This window comes from Aegilops tauschii, chromosome 7 (assembly GCF_002575655.3).
Source record: "Aegilops tauschii subsp. strangulata cultivar AL8/78 chromosome 7, Aet v6.0, whole genome shotgun sequence".
Classification (NCBI taxonomy): domain Eukaryota; kingdom Viridiplantae; phylum Streptophyta; class Magnoliopsida; order Poales; family Poaceae; genus Aegilops; species Aegilops tauschii.
The window spans coordinates 341,440,726-341,456,588 of record NC_053041.3 but is presented as its reverse complement, the minus strand read 5'-3'; positions in this window follow the sequence as shown (position 1 = coordinate 341,456,588).

Below are 15,863 nucleotides of genomic sequence, written 5' to 3'. Positions count from 1 at the left end.
GGTGTACAGAATTTTTATCAAATTGCCATGGTCTACCTAGTAATAAGGAACATGCTTGCATGGGTACCACATCACAATCAACATAATCAGCATATGTAGAGATACTAAAATGCACACGAACAGTACGTGTTACCTTAACCTTGCCGCTGTTGTTGAACCATTGGATGTAGTAAGGATGTGGATGTGGTCTTGTGGTGAGAGATAGCTTCTCCACCATCTCCATGCTAGCCAAGTTGTTACAGCTCCCTCCATCTATGATGACGCGAACAGAACGTTCCTTCACAACTCCCTTTGTATGGAACAAATTATGCCTCTGATTTTGCTCTGCTTGTGTGACCTGCACACTCAAAACACGTTGAGCAACTAAACATTCATACCTGTCAGCGTCTTCAGGAGCCATGTATTGCGTCTCATTTTCAGAATCATCTCCACCATGTTCTTCACGTGTAATAAGAGCCAAAGTCTCCTCATCATAGTCACTAGCGGACTCATACCCACCATCCTCAGTAGCAATCATGACACGCTGAGATTTGCATTCTCTCACAAAATGTCCTCTTCCCTTACAACGACGACAAATAATATCACTTGTGTGCCCTGTCGATGCCATGGAAGAAGAAGAGCTCTGCACAGGCCCGGCAGGTGTGCTCTTGGCAGAGAGTGGTGGTTGTGCCTGCTTTCTTGTATCACGGCTGGAGGTGGCACCTGATGGAGGTGATGGTGAAGTGGAAGTAGAAGATGCACGCGGTGTCCATGATGAAGGTCGACCTGCAGAAAAGTTAGTTCGCGCCAATGGCTGTCGATCCTGCACTTCACGTTCAGCTTTACAAGCAAGATGGAATAAACGAGTGATATTATTATAATCCTTATACTCTAGAATGGTCTGAATCTCTTTATTTAATCCACCCATAAAACGTGCAAGCATAGCTTCATTCTCCTCAACAATACCACATCTAATCATGCCAGTTTGTAATTCCTGATAATATTCTTCTACAGAATTTTTTCCTTGTCTTAAACGCTGCAATTTTTGAAGTAATTCACGTTGATAATATGGTGGAACCCAACGAGTACGCATAGCAGTTTTCAAAGCAGCCCAAGTAGCTGGAACAGGATATAATCTACAATGTTCAGACCACCAAACACATGCAAAGCTAGTGAAAGCACAAACAGCAGCAGGAACACGTCTCTCCTCAGGATATTGTAAACATGTAAATCGTTGTTCAGTTTCTAACTCCCAAGTAAGATAGATATCAGGAACATATCTACCCTCAAATGGTGGAATATTCAATTTCAGTTTAGGGAGATGGTCATGATCTCGTACCTGAGGTGGTGGTGCCGGCCTACCGTTGCGAATATATACCTGAGGTCGACCTGCTGGTGGTGGTGCTGGTGGCTGCACGTAGTTCTGATTTTGATCAACCTCATCCTCATAATCGCCCGCATAATCGTCATCCTCCTCAGCCGCCGCAGGAGCAGGAGCCAAAGAAGCATCAACAGTAGGGACAGCAGCACCCGAATTTTGACCAATCTCAATTGGAACGCGCTGTGCCCGTCCCACTTGATTTGGAAGGCGGCGTTGGAGATGTGGTTGTTGTTGTTGTAGAGGTGCGACATGTGCAGCCGGTGGTGGTTGGGGAAGACGCTTTAGTAATTCAGTAAACTTGTTATCCAGCTTTGTCTCAAACGACTTCTCCACGGCATCTATCTTCTCCATAGCCTCTTCAAATCTGTTTAGCACATCTCCCACCTGGCCACTCATCATTTGCTGAAATTTATCATGCAACTCCTTGTTCGTCATGTTCGCCCAATCAGTCTCATCGGCTTGTGAACCTGCCATGGTTAGCAGCAATAGAAACACAAAAGAATATGATCCTGCAGACTACTAGAAGTGGTGGGATGGTGGTGTGTCACAAAACCTTCAAGCGAATCTCAAATTCTTACCAGTTCTTACCCAGCAGCAGGTGGTGATCGGCAACCGTTGTAGTCAAAAACTCTCAAAGCTTGGATATAGCGATTACCAGGGAGAGTCAAACGCACGATGTAGACTTATGTGGAGCTGGGAAGGCTTATAATATGGTAGCAAAATGGTAAGCAATAATCAATTCAGAGATGCAAAGTTGAATAAACGCTCAACGACGGTACTGTGCTGGTCCTAGGCTAGACCGTGCTAGAGACGCGAGCCTAGAACACTAACAAAATCACGGCGCTGCACGTAAACAAGGGAAAAGCACACTCAGGAATTTTTTTTTTCGCTCTTTTTTTTTTTTTTTTGCGCTCTTTTTTTTTTGCGCTCCTCCTTTTTTTTTTTTGCGAAAAAATCACTATAATGGCGAGTGTCTCAAAACTCTTCCCAGGTCAAACTGACAGGATGGGCACAAAATTTTTTGACTATTTTTTTTTTCGGAAATCAGGGCAGCGACGACGAAAAAGTGCGACAAAAAATCACTATGATGGCGAGTGTCTCAAAACACTACCCGGGGCCTAAAAATAGGATAGGGAAAAAATATTTTGGGTTGCCGAAATTTTGGCCTAAAAACTGCCCGGGGGTCTCCAGAATTTTTTTTTTTTCCGAGACCTACTCAGGCAAGGAAACACGAAACGGAAAATATATGGATCTCTAAAACAAACCGACTATGAAAAGAACTCGGATTGGTGGTGGATATATGGCGGTAGTATATGGCAGCGGTGGTGGTATATGGATACGGATTCAAAGCGGTGGCGGATAAGCAATGGTGGTAGATGGCAAGGCGATGATGATGGTGCGGCGGCGGCGTGACAACTTATGACCAGAACTCGAAACTCTAAAAGACTAGACTCTAAGACCAGCAACTTGACACGACGATGCAACCGCAAATTCAACAAAGCAAAAACCCTAAAAAGATTATGCAAAGGCTCAGATTGGTTCGGATATGATGAACTAACCCTAATTTTTTTTGTGGCTTTTTCGTGGACTGTAGGTATGAAGAACAGACTCGATCTAAACGACGAAAAACTGTAAAATCTCACCGAGCAACCTGGAAATCTGATACCACTTGATAGAGGCAAAGGTGTCCCGTCTTTCGATGAGATGATGAATATCGCTTTGATGGAAGTCGACTTTGACGATCCGACTACGAACGTGCGAGGACGTCGCGCCTTAGCAATCGCTAAACCAACTCCGAGAGGTTATCGACCACGCCGGAGCACGATCAACCTGACCACGAGGGTCTGTTTCCTGCGAGCAAACGAAGAACAGGCAAGAAACTGAGATTGCAATCTGGATATTGCGAATATAAGATGAAAGCTTTATTGATCAAGGTGGGGTTCTGTGACGCCTTTGTCTGGTCGCTGAACACAAACGAAGTACGCGAAGTTGCAGCTATGGCGAACTTTTAATCTAAACAAAACCCAAAGTCTAAACGACGCCCTAAGGGCTGTATATATGGAGGAAGAGGGGGGAATTTCGTGGCCCTTGAGGAAGGGGTCCGAAACCAACCCTATCTCTTGTTTCCCCACACATACGGACTCTAAAAACAGCCTATACTTATGTATTTCGAAATTACATGGGCCTGGCCCAATAATAAGGTGACGCAGCACCTAGAATAACCTCTGGACGAAAGTTATGAAGTAGCATCTTGTATATTTCGTCCAAGGCTTCATGCACGCATTATGGTGGCTTCAACGTCCTGAAATCATCACTTGTAACTCCGTTCTTGTTCCCCATGCGCATGCCATCATCTCCATGCTTGTTCTTGCTCCAATGTTCATCCTTCTCAAAGCTAGGCCCTTCATTTGTAAGCAAAACAAATGTATCCAATTTAGGCAGCATCATATTCTCATGAACATTAGAATCATTAGCAAGAAACGAAAGTACCTGGTAATTTAATTGGCGTGCGCGAGCTCTAGTAATTGGTCCAGTATGTATAGCAGCAGGGCCTGTGGGTGTAATAATTGTATTGATGTCCTCATCATTATCATGGTTTGGCAATAAACTCTCTATACAGTAAATTATGAACCTATCATCTGCCAACTATCCTTACTTCTGGAGCCTATTTTTTGTGTACTTGTGCCAGATTATATTAATGCACGCACCATATTACAGCACACATGAGCTCTCTCATCAGAATCCAGTGATAGCACACAAGGGTTTACACGGGCGCCCCTATATTAGAATATCCTCTGCATTACAAAGATAATCTCACTACTATTTATGTTTTCATGGTTCTCAGATATTATACGTAATTACAACGAATATCAGAATCCGCGCATTAGAAGAATATTGTGGAACACTGCAACGACTTACAAAATTGGCACCAAGGCATTGAGTGCCATTCTGGATGCAAGGAAACTCATACGCTCCCCACCTATAGATTATTATTCAGAATATGATCCTAATGACTATTCTGACCTTGAGGAGTCAAAGGCAGATGGCCTGTCATATTCACCCATCAAGGTGCCTGTTCTAATTTGGCAAGGTTTTATTGACTGTGCGTATCTTGCATATGTTTTCTTGCATTTCTTCTAATTTGTTGCATCGCCATCTGCTTAGTTTACTCGTCATATATGTCAAGATGCCATGCCCATTCATTATCAAGACATATTCCATCTCTCATCATACCATGTTTTTCCACTCAAATGTTGTTCTTGTGCATCAGACATCAAAAAAGAAGAGGGTGATTGCCGAACTTGAAGGAGCACCAGCAAAGTCCTTGAAAAACGTGGTGGTGCCGAAGAAATCAGACAGCACCCCATTTATATTGGTTGTACAATCAGTGACACAAAACGTAGGACTGACTCCGGCAGACAGTACCCATACTTCACTGGCCACACCACTAGCCCCACCACACAGGACCTGCACTCCAGCAAAAGGTATGCCGATTTCAGTTGCCATAGCACCAGCCGTACCACAGAAAAATCCCACTCATGCAAAAAGTACAGCAAGTCCACCGGCCGAAGACCTATCCCAACTGCAGAGACGGCCAATTCTTGTAGATTGGAACCACATTCCAGTTATTCCTAGTTTAAAAGACAATGCTTTCAATGTTGTTAGGGACTACGTGCATATATTCCCATCATGGGAAGATTATAGTGAAGACAAACACCATTTTCACACCTTCATGTCCCACTTACGTGTAAGTGCTATTATTCATGGTAATTATTTTCCTGTTTTCTGCTGACTGAACACATCAATGATTTACATTACATTGTTGTAAGTAGGCGAGGGTCAATCTGGATAGTCATGACGAGCAAAGCTTGCTTGTGCTTTTCAAGGAAGCATCGCAGCTGTATCGGTGTTACCTAAGGAAATCACACTTTGATGGCAAGTCTATAAACGAATTTCCGGTGAAGTCTCCCATGCTAAATGTAGAAGACATTGAATGGAAAAACCTTGTTATGCACTGGTCTCGTTCCCAGGATGAGGTATTGTCTATGATATCACGTGACAATTTGAACTTCTACTTTTCCGCATGTGCCTTACGGATCTTTTTTGCAGGAAATCTGCTCGAAGAATAATTCCGATTTGAAAAGAACGACAGGATATCACAAATATGCTACCCGCTGCTTTGCTCTTCTTAGTACCTGTTGTCCTGTATCACTGTACTTGCATTCATACCTGGTTCATTATGTGACAGTAGTATGCATGATACCTTGCTTATCAATTGTTCGCACCAAATTATCTGATCTGTATGAATGGTTACATTAGTGTAGTATATATCCAATGCCTATGAATTTTTTTAGCTCTGCATTGTTCTTGTAAGTACCTGCTGTCCTTTATCAGTGTACTTATATTGGCAGGTAGTTGTTCATGTACCATCACTCTGCAGCTTATTTTCCTTTGCCCTCCATTTTCTACACATCAGATCTGTATTTACTCTTACCATAAGGTTGGATAACACCGATGGTACTGAAGAAGTTTAGCTCTGCATTGCTCTTGGATGTACCTTTTGCCTGTATCACTGTACTTACATTTATAGCTACTTGGTTATGTAGCATCACTCTTCATCTTATCTTAAATATTCTCCATTTTTTCTTATATTGTCACATCTATATCTACTCTTAACAAAATGTAGAATAAAGGCAATGCTTATGAACAAGATTCTGTGCTAAACTTCTTGAATTGCCCCCCCCCATCAGCATGGACAAGGGCTTTATAGAGCCTGTCTTCACTAATAATGTAAGTTTGTCCTTCTCAAGCCTTCAAACTTTGTTGTGTATATTTGGTTAGGCATGATTGGAACAGTTGTTTATTTTTGCTGTTTGCATCAAATTGCATGTTTAAAGTTTATTATGTAGTTCATAAACAAAAGTTTGTCCTTCTCAATTTAAGTTTCCAGTTGTACAACCAAGTTCCTTCTTCATACATGTAAATTAAACTATACAAAGCAAGTGATCTTCTTTTGCACTGCATGTATGCTTCTGTTCTTAATCCGTAATCTAGTGGTGTGGTGAACCTACCCACTACAGCACAATGTCCTATTCTGCAATTTCTTAACTATGAACAATGTCATATCATTCTACTATTATTTAAACCGTCTCTTTATTTGCCAATCTGAAATGGGATAAATTGATAGCACACTAAGCATTGATACTTATGAGTTCTTGATCTGTAATCCAGTGGTATCGTGAAGCTGCCAACTCCTTCACAATCTCATTTCCTGCCATGTCTTAACCTGAACAATAGCATATTGTGTTAATGCTATTTTAAACTCTGGCACTTTATTCGTCAGTAAGAAATGTGATGAATTGTCAGCACTGATACTTATATGTGCAAAACCTGTCATCTGTCTGCTTGTTTATCTTTCAGAGTGAGGAGGATATAAGTGTCAAACAAGCACAGTCTCATCAGCTTGCTCAGCTGCTTGCACTGCAGCTCCCGAGCAGGGCTAACCTTTCTTGAACTCTATTGAAGTGTTGTCGGTTTTGTATATTATTTTGTCGGCGTGTTTATTTGCACTGGTGACGTTCTTTGATGCCCAGTGTATGTATTCTGCTATCTGCTTGTGCTTTATTATCATAGTGGCGAACTTTGATGCCCAGTGGATGTAATATGATGTAATTTCTTTATTGTATAGTCTAGGTTTTTTCTTATTCATGATGCATCAGTTATTTTACTACATATATATCCTGTCTTCGCAGTAAACCGGCCAAACCGTAAAATTACGGTACATAATCGGGCCGTCATGCAAATCACTATGTATGATCCGCATCATGGGCCCAGTCATCTTGGTCCGTTAACAGGCCTAAATGTAAACTGGCCCACTAGTAGATTCGGGCCTTTAATAGGCCGAGTAAACCGTCGCCCTATTTTCGCAAGAAAACTCAATGGGCTTTTAGGAGGTTGAAAAGTAGGTTGGGCCTGAGACGTGCCGAACAGCTCACAGGCTGGCAGCAGGCCGAAATAGACCCCGGCCCATGATTGTGCCAATCACATCACCGGCCATTAACAGGCCAAAATTGTCTCGGTCTTTTTTTGGCCCAATCAGATTATCGGCTGTGAGCAGGCTGAATGCAAACCGGGCCGTAGTTAGGCCCAACTATATGACGGGCTTTTAATAGGCCGAAATAAATATAGGGCTGAAATGCTAAATGGGCCTTTAACAGGCCGAAACTAATATTAGGCCGAATTACTAAATGGACCTTTAGCAAGTGGGCCCAAAAGCATAGCGTCCAGTTGACGGGCCGAATCTGATATGGGCCATAATTTAGCCCAAAGCCTCTTAAAGGGTCGGATCTGATCTGGGTCGTAATTTGGCCCACAAGGTGGTAGGCTTTTAACGGGCTAGATCTCATATGGGCCTTTATTAGGCCCGGAATGTGGCAGGCCGTTAATGGACCGGATCAAATATGGGCCGGCATTTGGCCCAAAACATGGCAGCCCGTTAACGGGCCGGCCCACTAGTGTCCTCAAAATCTTGTGGGCCTTTAGCTGGGTCGGCCCACTCGTGTCCTCAAAATCTTGTGGGCCTTTAGCTGGGCCGGCCCATTATGGTCGGTGAAATCTTGTGGGCCTTTAGCTGGGCCGGCCCATTATGGTCCGCAAAATCTTGTGGGCCTTTAGTTGGGCTGGCCCATTTAACCTATATGGGCCTCTGTTGGGCCGTGCCACATGTCGACATATCATAGGCGCCTCCTGATAGAGGCGAGGGTGTCCCGATCTTTCGATGAGATGATAACTATCGATTTGGTGGAGACGACTTTGACGATCCGACTACAAACGTGCACGACGTTGCGCCTTATCAATCGCTAAACCAATCTCCTGAGGTTACTGACGATGCCGGAAGCACGATCAGCCTGACCACGAAGGTCTATTCCTGCAAGCAATCGAAGAACGAGCAAGAATATGATAATGCAATCTGAATATTGCGAATATATATGAAGTATTGATAGTGGTGGGAATCCGTAAGCGGTCTTGGTCTGGTCGTTGGACACAAACGAAGTACACGAAGTTGCAATGGCTAACTTTTAACTAAACAAATTCCAAGGAAAAAGCTACTAGATGGATCTACTTATATAGGAGCAAGGGGTGGCGGCCAAGGAGGTGGGAGGACGTCCCAAGGCAGCCTAAAACCAACCCTAGGTCGTACAAGGCTCATGGGCCCAAGTGGAGGTGATGCAACACCTTTGGACTTGTAGTTTGATTCGGATTCTGGTGCAACGTCAGATTGTTTCGACCATAACTCAATGCTCCGGGCGAATTTAAAGGTGAATCCAATTGGGTTGGAAAGAGCACGAAATCTAGTTTCCAACAAAAAAAGAATCACCCAATTCGGAGTCCGTATGAAAAAGTTGTTGGCGTTTTGAGTCAGGTATGTCTGTGCAGTCCGAATCTGAATCCAGAACGTGAGAGACTTGGACTCTATCTTCTCTTGGCCCAAAAGTGACGTGAGAGGACTTTTTGAACAGAACCTAAACTTCTCCTTTTGCCTTATCTTCATATGTGGATTGTACAAATGTCCCATACACCTGCAATTAGACAAAACACAAAAGTGTGTGAAGTATTTTTGTTCTGGATAACATAAATAGATTATTAAATAGTTTGCACTAGAAATCACCTGACAAATATGCATGTATGCAATATTTTTGGTCGTATCCAAGGTAGTCATGTCCTCATCATCCTCCCCTTCTTGAAAACAAAGCCGTCCTCGGCGTTGCTTAATCTGAAATGTGGCTAACAAAAGAGACAAGGTGTGCATGTTGTATATGTATATGTCATCCATTTTTACTTCCCGTGGATTTTGCACATATGACACATGTATACATGAGTAACTTTCATAGTTAATAAAATATAAAGCCAAAATATTATCACAAGAAGTAGAAGGCATGAAAGTATTGCAACTCAGTTTGCACATATAAGTGAAGCTCTTATTCATATGAAAAGATTGACAATATTCATCATTAAACCATCCCAACATTGGTGAATAAACCTTACTTGCATCAAATTTACATGCTACAACATGCTTAAATAAGCAAACATGCAATAAGTCATTGGACACAGAATCATCACCAAGATTACAGGTCATATCAAAATGATTAAACATTGGTTCTTTTGCATCAACAGTTAATTCATTGGGTTCACTCAAAATTGTTTGATCACATGGCAAAGTCAAATCATCAACGTAGTCCTCTAAAGTAGCTGGTGTGATCAAAGTAGTGGGTAGCTCACCGCATGGTGCACTTAAATTGACAAGACATTCATCATACTCATGTGGAGGTGGAAGATCAGTACATTTGTCATTACCTCTTATGATCAACTCAGATGATGTAGGCACTCTCGGTGATGATGTGTCACATGGTGGAGGTGATGTAGTCTTCACATCAATGGATGTGGTTGTCATAGTATGCCTAGTAGTTGAACGGACAACCGTATCAACTCTTGGAATATGCATCTCGCGCTTGTTCTCCTTGTGGGCAACACGTCGTTTTATTTCCTGTTCAGCTTTGCAAGCAAGATGAAACAAATGGTCCATAGGATAACACTCTTCATGAATTAGTATCTCCTGAATGTCATGATTTAATCCTCCCCAAAATCTATCCATAAAATCTTCTTCACTTTCTTCTAAAGAGGAATGCAGCAAGGTAGTTTGTAAAGTATCATAATATTTCGTTACGGTGTCACTACCTTGTTTTAAATGTTGCAACTTTGTAATCATGTCACGAGTATAATAAGCGGGAACGAATGTATGTCGCATGGCAAGTTTCAAATCATCCCAAGTAGTAGGTATATCATTAGGGTGTAACCGACAATATTCACTCCACCAAACTACAGCATAACCAGTGAAAGAACCAACCGCAACCTTAACTTTTTTACGCACATCAAAATTATTGGAAGCAAATATATTATTTAGGTCAAACTCCCATTCAATATATAAAGCAGGTCTAAAACGGCCATTAAATGGTGGTATAGAAACATTAACCTGATCATGTGCATTTGGATGTTTGTGCACCTCTCGTGACGGTTTTGGTATTTGCATAGGTGATGGCACATCTCCCACGATCGACAAACCCCATGAATTGACTCTAGATCCTGTCATGATTAGTAGAAACAAGAAACAAAATTCAAGAATAATGTTCCTATGAACTACTAGGATGTGGTGGTAAAGCGCTCACAGTAAAGCAAATATCAATATCTTACAAGTTCTTACCAAGCAGCAGGTGGTGACAGGCAACCAGCGGTGTCAAATAACTCCAAAGATTGAGTAAAGCGATTGCCAGGGGAACGTACGTATACACGGTGTAGAAATATGTGGAGCTGGGTTGGCTATAAATGGTAGCAAAATATTAGCAATAATCAATTCAGAGATGCAATATTGAATAAACGCTCAACGACGGTACTGTGCTGGTCCTAGGCTAGACCGGACTAGAGACGCGAGCCTAGAACACTAATGAGGTCACGGCGTAGCACAACTAGCATCAATGAAGGATACTAAGTAGCTCTCGACAGCAAGATATAAGTGAAGATCACAACGGCAGTAAAGATAATGATGAAAAACAACTGCCAAGCAGGATATACAACAACTCTCTCCAACTTTCCTCTTGAAAAGTTTGTGCCAATTTTCTGATAATTTTTTTCAAAGAATGCTACTAACTCAAGCTTTCCAATGCAAAAAGAATCACTCAATTCCGAGTTGATATGAGGAGTGAAAGAATTCTGAAACTGGCTTGAAAAACTGGAATAAGCTTGTGTCCGCGAACTTCGGAGGGCAAAAAGACCTATTTAGAACACGATTTTGAGGTGTCAAATATTGAACTAGTCTCTGCAACTATTTAGATGCGGCTCGTCGCTAGCTTTCATTTGAGTACTCGCGGAGTCAAAACGGACTTCGTATGAGGAAGGTATGCCTGTTTTACTAAACAGTGCACAAAACAGATTCCAATCCGAATTCAACTACGAGATTGAGTCTAGATAGATCCGAATTTTGTTTTTTTTTTCTTCTCTCTTTTTTTTTTCTCACACTTTTTTTTCTGACTTCTTTTTCTTTTTTTTCTCTTTTTTTTCTCTATCTTTTTTTTTTCTCTCCCTCTTTCCAAGACAAACTAGATAAGATGCAGATTGGATCAAGCGAAGATGTGAACAACCTCAACTATGATTGTGACAATGAACTATGGGTAGCACGTGGTGGAATTTGATGGATGGTGTGGTGGACAGCAGAAGGGATAACGATGCAGCGGCGACGTGACTAATGTGAACAGAACTCGAAACTCTAAACGAACTAGACCCTAAGACCAGCAACTCGACACGACGATGCAACCGATAATTCAATAATGCAAACAATGAATAGAAAATTGCAAAGGCTCAGACTGGCTTGGACAAAAGGATGAATAGATCTAACTTTTTTTGTGGCTTTTTCTTGGACAATAGGTAAGAAAATAAATCTAATCTAGGGGAAACTGGAAATTCTCACCGAGCAACCTGAAAACTGATACCACTTGATAGAGGCGAGGGTGTCCCGATCTTTCGATGAGATGATAACTATCGATTTGGTGGAGACGACTTTGACGATCCGACTACAAACGTGCACGACGTTGCGCCTTATCAATCGCTAAACCAATCTCCTGAGGTTACTGACGATGCCGGAAGCACGATCAGCCTGACCACGAAGGTCTATTCCTGCAAGCAATCGAAGAACGAGCAAGAATATGATAATGCAATCTGAATATTGCGAATATATATGAAGTATTGATAGTGGTGGGAATCCGTAAGCGGTCTTGGTCTGGTCGTTGGACACAAACGAAGTACACGAAGTTGCAATGGCTAACTTTTAACTAAACAAATTCCAAGGAAAAAGCTACTAGATGGATCTACTTATATAGGAGCAAGGGGTGGCGGCCAAGGAGGTGGGAGGACGTCCCAAGGCAGCCTAAAACCAACCCTAGGTCGTACAAGGCTCATGGGCCCAAGTGGAGGTGATGCAACACCTTTGGACTTGTAGTTTGATTCGGATTCTGGTGCAACGTCAGATTGTTTCGACCATAACTCAATGCTCCGGGCGAATTTAAAGGTGAATCCAATTGGGTTGGAAAGAGCACGAAATCTAGTTTCCAACAAAAAAAGAATCACCCAATTCGGAGTCCGTATGAAAAAGTTGTTGGCGTTTTGAGTCAGGTATGTCTGTGCAGTCCGAATCTGAATCCAGAACGTGAGAGACTTGGACTCTATCTTCTCTTGGCCCAAAAGTGACGTGAGAGGACTTTTTGAACAGAACCTAAACTTCTCCTTTTGCCTTATCTTCATATGTGGATTGTACAAATGTCCCATACACCTGCAATTAGACAAAACACAAAAGTGTGTGAAGTATTTTTGTTCTGGATAACATAAATAGATTATTAAATAGTTTGCACTAGAAATCACCTGACAAATATGCATGTATGCAATATTTTTGGTCGTATCCAAGGTAGTCATGTCCTCATCACCTCCTGTCCAATGAATGGATGACATCTGTCCCAACGGTGAGCTGACACGTGTTTCCTTCGGCCAATGAGAATTTTACACATGGAAAATCCTCATTGGTCCGGGCTGTTAGCGGGTTATTGGATCCAAAACCGAACCCGGTAGCTTAACGGCGACCCGTTATGGTGGATGCCGCGTGTCGGCCACCCTTGACGAAAGCACTTCCATGACGCACCATTTATCGTCATGGAAGTGGACACTTCCGTGATGATAATTTTGGTAATGTTATGGAACACTTGTACGACAACACAGATATGACTATCTTGATTCTATCATAAAATCGTCATGGATGTACATGCATGACAGAAAACATGACCTACTGTGACAAACACGTATCATCGCGGAAGTGTATTTTTTTGTAGTGTCACCTTTGACCGCAGAGACCATCCGACCAGTATCCGTCGTGGAGGATCGGCGGCCCTGGTGCTCGATCCCATTGTCGATGGGTACCACCTCACAAGAGTCCTCATGGATGGAGGAAGTAGCCTCAATCTGATTTATGCAGACACGGTGAGGAAAATGGGGACCAATCCTTCAAGGATCAAACCCAGCAACACCACCTTCAAGGGGGTCATTCCAGGCGGAGAGGCCCGCTGCTCAGGCACGGTAACCCTGGAACTGGTATTCGGCTCACCGGACAACTTCTAAAGCGAAGACTTGATCTTCGATATCGCCCCATTCCACAGTAGCAATCATGCCTCCTTGGCCGAACGGCGTTCGCCAAATTCAACGCCGTCCCTCATTACGCATACCTCAAGATGAAGATGCATGGTCCCGCGGGCATTATAACGATCAACGGCAACATGGAGCGCTCACTCCGGACTGAGGAACACATTGCGGCTCTGGCAGCCGAAGACCAAGCCATCGCCAAAAGGCCAAAGTATCTGCCCGCCGTAATGGCCAGAGATATGATTAAATGGGCTCGAGCCCGGTCCCCGTCATGGGAGCCCGCCTGCGTTCGTCGCGAATAGGGATACGCGCCCCATGGCATGCCCAACTCGGTGGCACTTTACATGCCTCCTCAGCACAACTTGGTGCTCAAGATACCATGGGTGGGCGTGGGGGCTTATATTAAACACATATCACCATTTGTTCGGCTCAACCGAACTATGGCATCACCACGTCCTTCGACGACAACGGGTATGACTTCAGACTTGCTCAGCATCAAGCTACGACCGCAAGGCTACATCTCAAGGTCCCTATCGAAGGCACCCTTCTCCAGCATGCGGTGTTCTACAGGATGTCCAATTCACCCCCTTCACCTCGCATAAGAAAATGCGCAGACGTGCAGCAGGGCACAGTTGAGGCTTCGAGCCACGCATCAAGGCCCTGTGTAAACCTTTCTCTGTAAAATTCTCCTTTCTTTTTTAATTATCATAAGCGCCTCACCAGTTCGAATTGTACGGATAGACGTCTAGAGCTTATGGAAAATAAAAACACCTTTTACGGTGTTCGGGCATCCGCATTATCTAGTCCTCTTTTTTCTCTTTATTTTTCCTGTTCTCCGAACAGCTGGGCACGTAAACATTGTGTAGCAAACACAAATGGGCTAATTGACCAAAGGCTTGATCTTCCCATCAGCTCTACACACTAGTGCAGAAAGCCTAGCTATGGCATGCCAAAAACAGCCTTGCTGGCATAGGAGCCCCGCGCCACCAATATGGCGCTAGTGTTAAAAAATAGTGGTGGCGCTGGAGCCTAGGCCAACAGTATTATACGTGTTGCTGGCGTGCGATGTTTGCAATGCCACCACTATATTCACTCACCTAGCGGCGCACAATGTAATTTGCAAGCCATGAACGTTTCATGCACAAAAAAAGGTTTTTCAACACCATGTAACATTTAGCGTTTCACATTAACACAAAGTACATACTATATAACATTACAAAGTAGAACAATACCAGATAATAGAACATTAGGAGTTGATATTTAAGTGGCTGTTAGCTAGACCTCACAAACATAATGATACGTCTCCAACGTATTTATAATTTTTGATTGTTCCATGCTATTATATTATCTATCTTGGATGTTTTATATGCTATTTTATATGATTTTTGGGACTAACCTATTAACCTAGAGCCCAGTGCCAGTTTCTGTTTTTTCCTTGTTTTTGAGTTTCGCAGAAAAGGAATATCAAACGGAGTCTGATTGACCTGAAAATTTACGGAGAATATTTTTGGAAAATATAAAAAATACTGGAATGAAAAGTTATCGGAGAGGAGTCCCGAGGTCACCACAAGCGTGGAGGGCACCCCCCTAGGGCATGCCCCCCCGTCCTTGTTGTCGCCTCGTGGGCCCCCCTGACTTGTGCCCGACGCCAACACCTCCTATAAATCCCAAAACCTCCAGAAATAAACCAAGATCGGGAGTTCCGCCGCCGCAAGCCTCTGTAGCCACGAAAACCCAATCGGGAGCCCGTTCCGGCACCCTGCCGGAGGGGTAAACCATCACCAGTGGCCATATTCATTATCCCGGCGGTCTCCATGATGAGGAGGGAGTAGTTCACCCTCGGGGCTGAGGATATGTACCAGTAGCTATGTGTTTGATCTCCCTCTCTCGTGTTCTTGATTTGGCACGATCTTGATGTACTGCGAGGTTTGCTACTATAGTTCAATCATATGGTGTTTCTCCCCCTCTACCTTCTTGTAATTGATTGAGTTTTCCCTTTGAAGTTATCTTATTGCATTGAGTCTTTAAGGATTTGAGAACACTTGATGTATGTCTTGCATGTGCTTATCTGTGGTGACAATGGGATATTCACGTGATCCACTTGATGTATGTTTTGGTGATCAACTTGCGGGTTCTGTGACCTTGTGAACTTATGCATAGGGGTTGGCACACATTTTCGTCTTGACTCTCCGGTAGAAACTTTGGGTCACTCTTTGAAGCTCTTTGTGTTGGTTTGAATAGATGAATCTGAGATTGTGTGATGCATATC